Here is a 5,733-nt window from a genome sequence, read left to right as displayed (position 1 = left end):
TTCCACAAAATAACCTGTGACCTTTGACCTTTGACCCTGTGACCCTAAAATACACACAAAGTATTATCCCCCAAGGATATACCCTCATACCAAGTTTGATGTAAAACCACCACACGGTTCTTGAGATATCGACAAAAACAAAACGGGACGGACGGACGTACGGACGTACGGACGGACGTACGGACGTACGGACGTACGGACGGACGGACGGACGGACGGACGGACGACCCGAAAACATAATGCCTCCGGCCACTTCGTTGCGGAGGCATAAAAAGAAACTGCTCAGCATTCTGTCATTAGTCAATTTGGGCATCTACACATTATACTCCTATCATATTGAACAATTATGATAATAATACTATAACATGTAAATTAAAGAACCTTACAAATGCAACCACTTTCAAATAACTTGCACATTTGCAGGGAAAAAATATTGAAGTGAAAGTCCAAGAATCAATGTCACAGGGTTAATGACTTCAAGTACAAAGAACACTATACTATTTCAGTGTGGAGACCTTCTACATATTGCATTGTCAAAACACAATTGGTTTAGGGTTTGAGCATATACAATTATATCAGTAGAACATCATGTAGGGACCTACCAAAATGTATATTACAATGTATTTTTATATCTATGTGAATGAAAACTGAACATCTTGTTTGAAGCACTTCCAACACATTTGTTTATCAAAATTCATACTTTTTTTTTTTTTTTTGGCCACAAAATATAGATGCAATGAATATTACAAGGGCACAAACTCCATTTACCACAAAAATATTGTCCTCATAATAATGTGATTTGATAGAGTTATCACAAAATTTTGTGCTGAAAAAGTGTCTTCCAAAATGCTGATGGACAATGCTACTGTGTAGGACCTGCTGTGCCACTTGAATGTAACACATGGCATGATATCAGTGATCACATAAATGATGAGGATAATAATCATTATGAAGATGATGATAGTAATAAAAAATTAGCAACAACAACAATAGTAGTAGTAGTAATAATAATAATAATTAGAGCAATAATGAAATGTGTGAAAGGCCCTTCAGTGATGTACACTGTTGTGCATGACAGCCCTGCTTAAGTTCACTTTAAAACACTGATGCAATATTTTATCGTAACGGAGTAATTGTAGTTTTTCACCTCTGAAACACCTGGGAAACACAGGGGGAAAAAAGACCAAATGAAAAAAAAAAAGGACAAAACACTTTGTGCCTGGATATTGCAGCCCTTTCAGTTTCCAGTAACAGTTTAATGCACATGCAGTTTAGGAGTTTACAGGATTTATTTTCCCTACTTGCTACATGGGGCAAGAACAAATTTTCCAGGCAATCAATTCACTGTTTCATTCTGATTCACACATTTGAGTACTAACATGTTTGTTGTTACCTCACAGGAAAGACAGAAATAGAGAGTTCAGAGATATAAATGTAGTGTCATATCAGTTATCACTGCCATCACATGAATGTAGTCTATGATTGGAATTGATGTTATTCATGTTCAATGTGCATTTATCAGAATCCCCAACAATCCTGGTACAAAGGTGCAGCTTTTTCATTACTAACATGTCTTTTGCTATAATACACAATGAAGGCATAAATTGACAGTAGGCTTACAGGAAGAACTGGTGTCAGAGCTATTATCATTGCCATCACTTGGATGCACTCAACATAATTATGATATTGAAGTCATCCAAGTTCAGTTTTCAAACATTTGCCAGCCACAAAGAAGAACATGAGAGGGGATGTCACTGGCTTCATGGAGCTAAGTAGTTGGGAGGGCTGGTTCTGATTGATGAGAGGGGATGTCACTGGATTCACTGAGCTTGGTGGCAGAGAGGGCTGGTTTCCACTGGCGAGATGGACGTCACAGGTCTCACCGAGCTGCGTAGCCTAGAAGAGGCAGTCTTATTTGGCGAGAGGGGGTGTCACTGGCTTCAACAACCTGGATATCTGTGATGGCACTTGGATGTGATGCTAGCTGTTCCACTGCAATAGAGGCCAACAAGCACATTCTATTGATCTCTCATCTAATGACTGAATGTTGGTAATAAAGTAACTACTACACATTTACAATGAAAAATTATTTTACTACTCATATAGACTCAATTAACTATTCAGTAATACACATAGTAAATATTCTCTTTAAAGACTATCATTCAAGCAATGACAAGTTTAGTACTGATGAAAGCAATTATGTTATATGCTGAAAGTCCAATGAAAATAGCTCATTTTATTTATGATATTTACATAAAAATTCCCTAATATGCATGCCAAAGGGACGTCTTCATCATCTACTGTAAAAGTGGAAATTTCTTGCGGTGTTGGTTGACATTTTCACGCATTTCGCGTAAGCCGAAACTAGCGCGAAAATAAAAGCATGCGAATATTTTTGCTCGCCATTTGTTCAAGTAGTTGATGTCTTGATTCCGCGGAACTATAAACATGCGAAACTCTTCTTACCCCGCCGACCGCAAAAAATTAGTCGCGCTAAAATATCCACTTTTACAGTAACCTGTTATCTCCTTACATCTGCCCAGGCTCTGATAAAATCAATATCTGTCAGCACTCTCACCAGGTTTTGATCCACTTCAATTTGACCCAAGTCCTTTCCTCAGAGTAGCATTTTCCTCCACAACTAATTGGAGAAGGCAACGGCATTCATGAACTTGTCCTTTTTCCATTTCACAGGGGCATCTGGACTGGAGTTCATCTGTATATCAGACACAATGAAAGGCATTAACACTGACTTACAATTAGGATAGTCCCGTTAGTTCTTCACCAATCTGTAAATTTAGTCACAGAACTTGCTATCCCATGTATTTCAGTGTAGAGTCTACCAGGTAGCTTTATCTTGTAGTGCTCACATACATGCAACAGAGAAAACTCCATGAAATATGTTAGAAATAGACTGTCTACTGTAGAACTTAAATAGCAAAAAGGAAAATAAGACCTACAGAGACCCTAGCCAAATTTTTGATGAGTTGACACTGCACATGACGTCGGGATGACCTCAGCCTCTCATTGTGCATCTGGGTAATTCTGTGAAGTTGGGGCACGAAGTGTGACATTTTAGCATAACTCAATACTAATTATGCTATACATGTATTGTTTATAGGCTTTGCAGTTGTATTGAGACCATACATTTTCCTGGAAATTTTGTGCCATTCCGACTCAATTTTGATGAAATTATTAAAACGATATGTAATGGTGTCCTGTAGCATCGTGACGTGTCCATGTAGCATCGTGATAGTAAACATTTGGTCCTAAAAGACAAATTAAGGCAATTAGCTTGACCAAAATTTGATATAATATGCATAATTACTAGATTAGTCAGATAGCTAAATATCTTAACTCTCCTTTCCACAGTTTTACACAAAAAAGGACACCGCATAGCATCGTGATACATTTTGTAATTTTCTTTTAAAATTGAAACTGTGTACAGGAAATTTGAGATATTTAGCTATCTTATTCATACCTTGTAAATATGCATATTGCATCAAATTTTGGTCAAGCTCATTGCCATAATTTGTCTCTTTGGACCAAATTTTAAAATATCACGATGCTACGTGGACATGTCATGATGCTCCAGGACACAGTGTTACATATTGTTTAATAACTTCATTAAAATTGAGTCTGAATGGCACAAAATTTCCAGGAAAATGTGTGGCCTCAATGCAAATGTAAAGCCTACAAACAATAAATGTATAGCATAATTGATATTGAGTTATGCTGACATGTATTTTGTCAATATCACGATGCTACATACATGGACACTGCCCCAACTTCATGGAATTACCCATCTACAAAGTAGGCCCTATTTATTTATATGTTGTGTATACAACCTCACATCGGGCCTATGATGTCTTTCAATCCAGCCACATGCAAGGGATTTGGGGGTCTGTATAATTCCACATACAATCATATAGTAGGCCTATATGTGGCTGCAATGTACAAACTATGTAACTTGTAACCCTAAAAGTAATGATCAAGACAACCATAATCTTATTAACCACTACCACAGCTTTGGGTTTTAAAAAAAAAAATGTTATAAGTTAAATTACAGCAAGAATAAGAACAGCATCGTTTGAGAACACAGAGTTATCTAACAATTTATTGATGTTTTGTGTACTAAATATCAAAATTAACTTTCATTTGCAGGTTCAAAACAGTTGTTGGATCTAGGTGTATTAAAATAGTACCAGGTAATTAAAGTTAGTTTGTACAAACCTTTTGTACCGACGGAAGGGCTGGTCTCAATGGGCAAGAGGGGATGTCACTGGCTTCATCAAGCTGGGAGGGCTGGTCTCGACTGATGAGAGGGGACATCACTGGCTTCACCAAGCCGGGTATAGGCTACATTGTAGCTGGTCGAAACTGACGAGAGGGAATGTCACTGGCTTCATCAAGCTGGTAAGCTAGGAGGGCTGGTCTCAATTGATGAGAGGGGATGTCACTGGCTTCACCGAGCTGGGTAGCTGGTCAAAACTGACGAGAGGGAATTTCACTGGCTTCATCAAGCTGGGTAGCTGGGAGGGCTGGTCTCAACTGACCAGAGGGGCTGTCACTGGCTTCACTGAGCTGCCTAGTCAGGATGGTCCTTGAATGCGATGCTGGCTGTTGCCCTACAAAAGATACCCACAATAATATCTGACAGACCTTTCTCAACAATTAGCACCTACTGTGCTACAAAGCATACACCATTAACCACTACACTATAGAGACTGAGTGAACTGCGCTACAATGCATATACGCCATTAGCCACTTATGTATGTACGCACAATAGATACACTTCAATCAACATTTTTGCAATGCCATGTGTACCGGAGACAATAACAAGGTACCTTACCAAACATGTGAATTCACGTTTTTGGTCCGATCATAGCTGTGATGACAACATATACACAGTTGAGTCAGCCACAAAGTATTTTGTAAAAACCGAGAGTTACCAGATTCGCTGACACTTTCATTCATTCAGTGTCGTTTCGTAAAATTGGATTTCTCGCCTATCGCCAATTTGTAACAAACGTCAGTTCTGATGAGTGTCGTAACTTTCTTATTTCGACATTTTGAGACCCATAATTTGACATGAAGGTAGAATAGGGCAACATAATCCAGAATACGGTAAAATAGGAATTCGCATATTTTCATGCAAAACACAAATAGCGTGCCATTTCTTACTGTGAACAGCGATTTATGTGTAATAGAGAAGCACATTTCAAAAAGGAGAAATGTTGAGCCAAATTTGGGATGTAATTCATAGGCAAAAAAATTTCCAGTTATGGTAACTATACACAGCCCAGTTGCTGTACGTAGGTACATAGCGACAGGATTCGCACAGCGTACTTACAGCGTCTACCACTCCTAGTCCGAGGCCCTTTTTCTCTGCCATTTTATAGCTGTAGCCCGACCACACGCTGTAAGTACACTGTGCGAATCCTGTCGCTACGTACGTACAGCGACTGGGCTGTGTATAGTTACCATAACTGGAAATTTTTTTGCCTATGAATGACATCCCAAATTTGGCTCAACATTTCTCCTTTTTGAAATGTGCTTCTCTATTAATTACACATAAATCGCTGTTCACATTAAGAAATGGCACGCTAATAAAGTGTTTTGCATGTAGATACGCGAATTCCTATTTTACCGTATTCTGGATTATGTTGCCCTATTCTACTTTCATGTCATTAAATTATGGGTCTCAAAATACATAGGTCTAGGATACCTACC

The 5,733-nt window shown here is 38.5% G+C and overlaps 1 long non-coding RNA gene across 1 annotated transcript; it reads right to left on the bottom strand.

Annotated features, from left to right (window-relative positions):
- Nucleotides 1-789: 789 nt before the first annotated feature.
- On the bottom strand, nt 790-4,890 carry LOC139712913 (uncharacterized). The gene is made up of 3 exons (XR_011709604.1): nt 4,234-4,890; nt 2,579-2,716; nt 790-1,992 (listed from the first exon to the last, which is right to left on the bottom strand). It is a non-coding gene; the product is annotated as an uncharacterized lncRNA (long non-coding RNA).
- Nucleotides 4,891-5,733: the final 843 nt, after the last annotated feature.

The sequence above is a fragment of the Diadema antillarum genome, unplaced genomic scaffold (assembly GCF_040938485.1).
Source record: "Diadema antillarum isolate AM-2024a unplaced genomic scaffold, OU_Dant_1.0 seq00001873_RagTag, whole genome shotgun sequence".
Lineage (NCBI taxonomy): Eukaryota > Metazoa > Echinodermata > Echinoidea > Diadematoida > Diadematidae > Diadema > Diadema antillarum.
The sequence above is the reverse complement of the archived record's forward strand: the minus strand, read 5'-3'. Positions and strand labels throughout refer to the sequence as shown.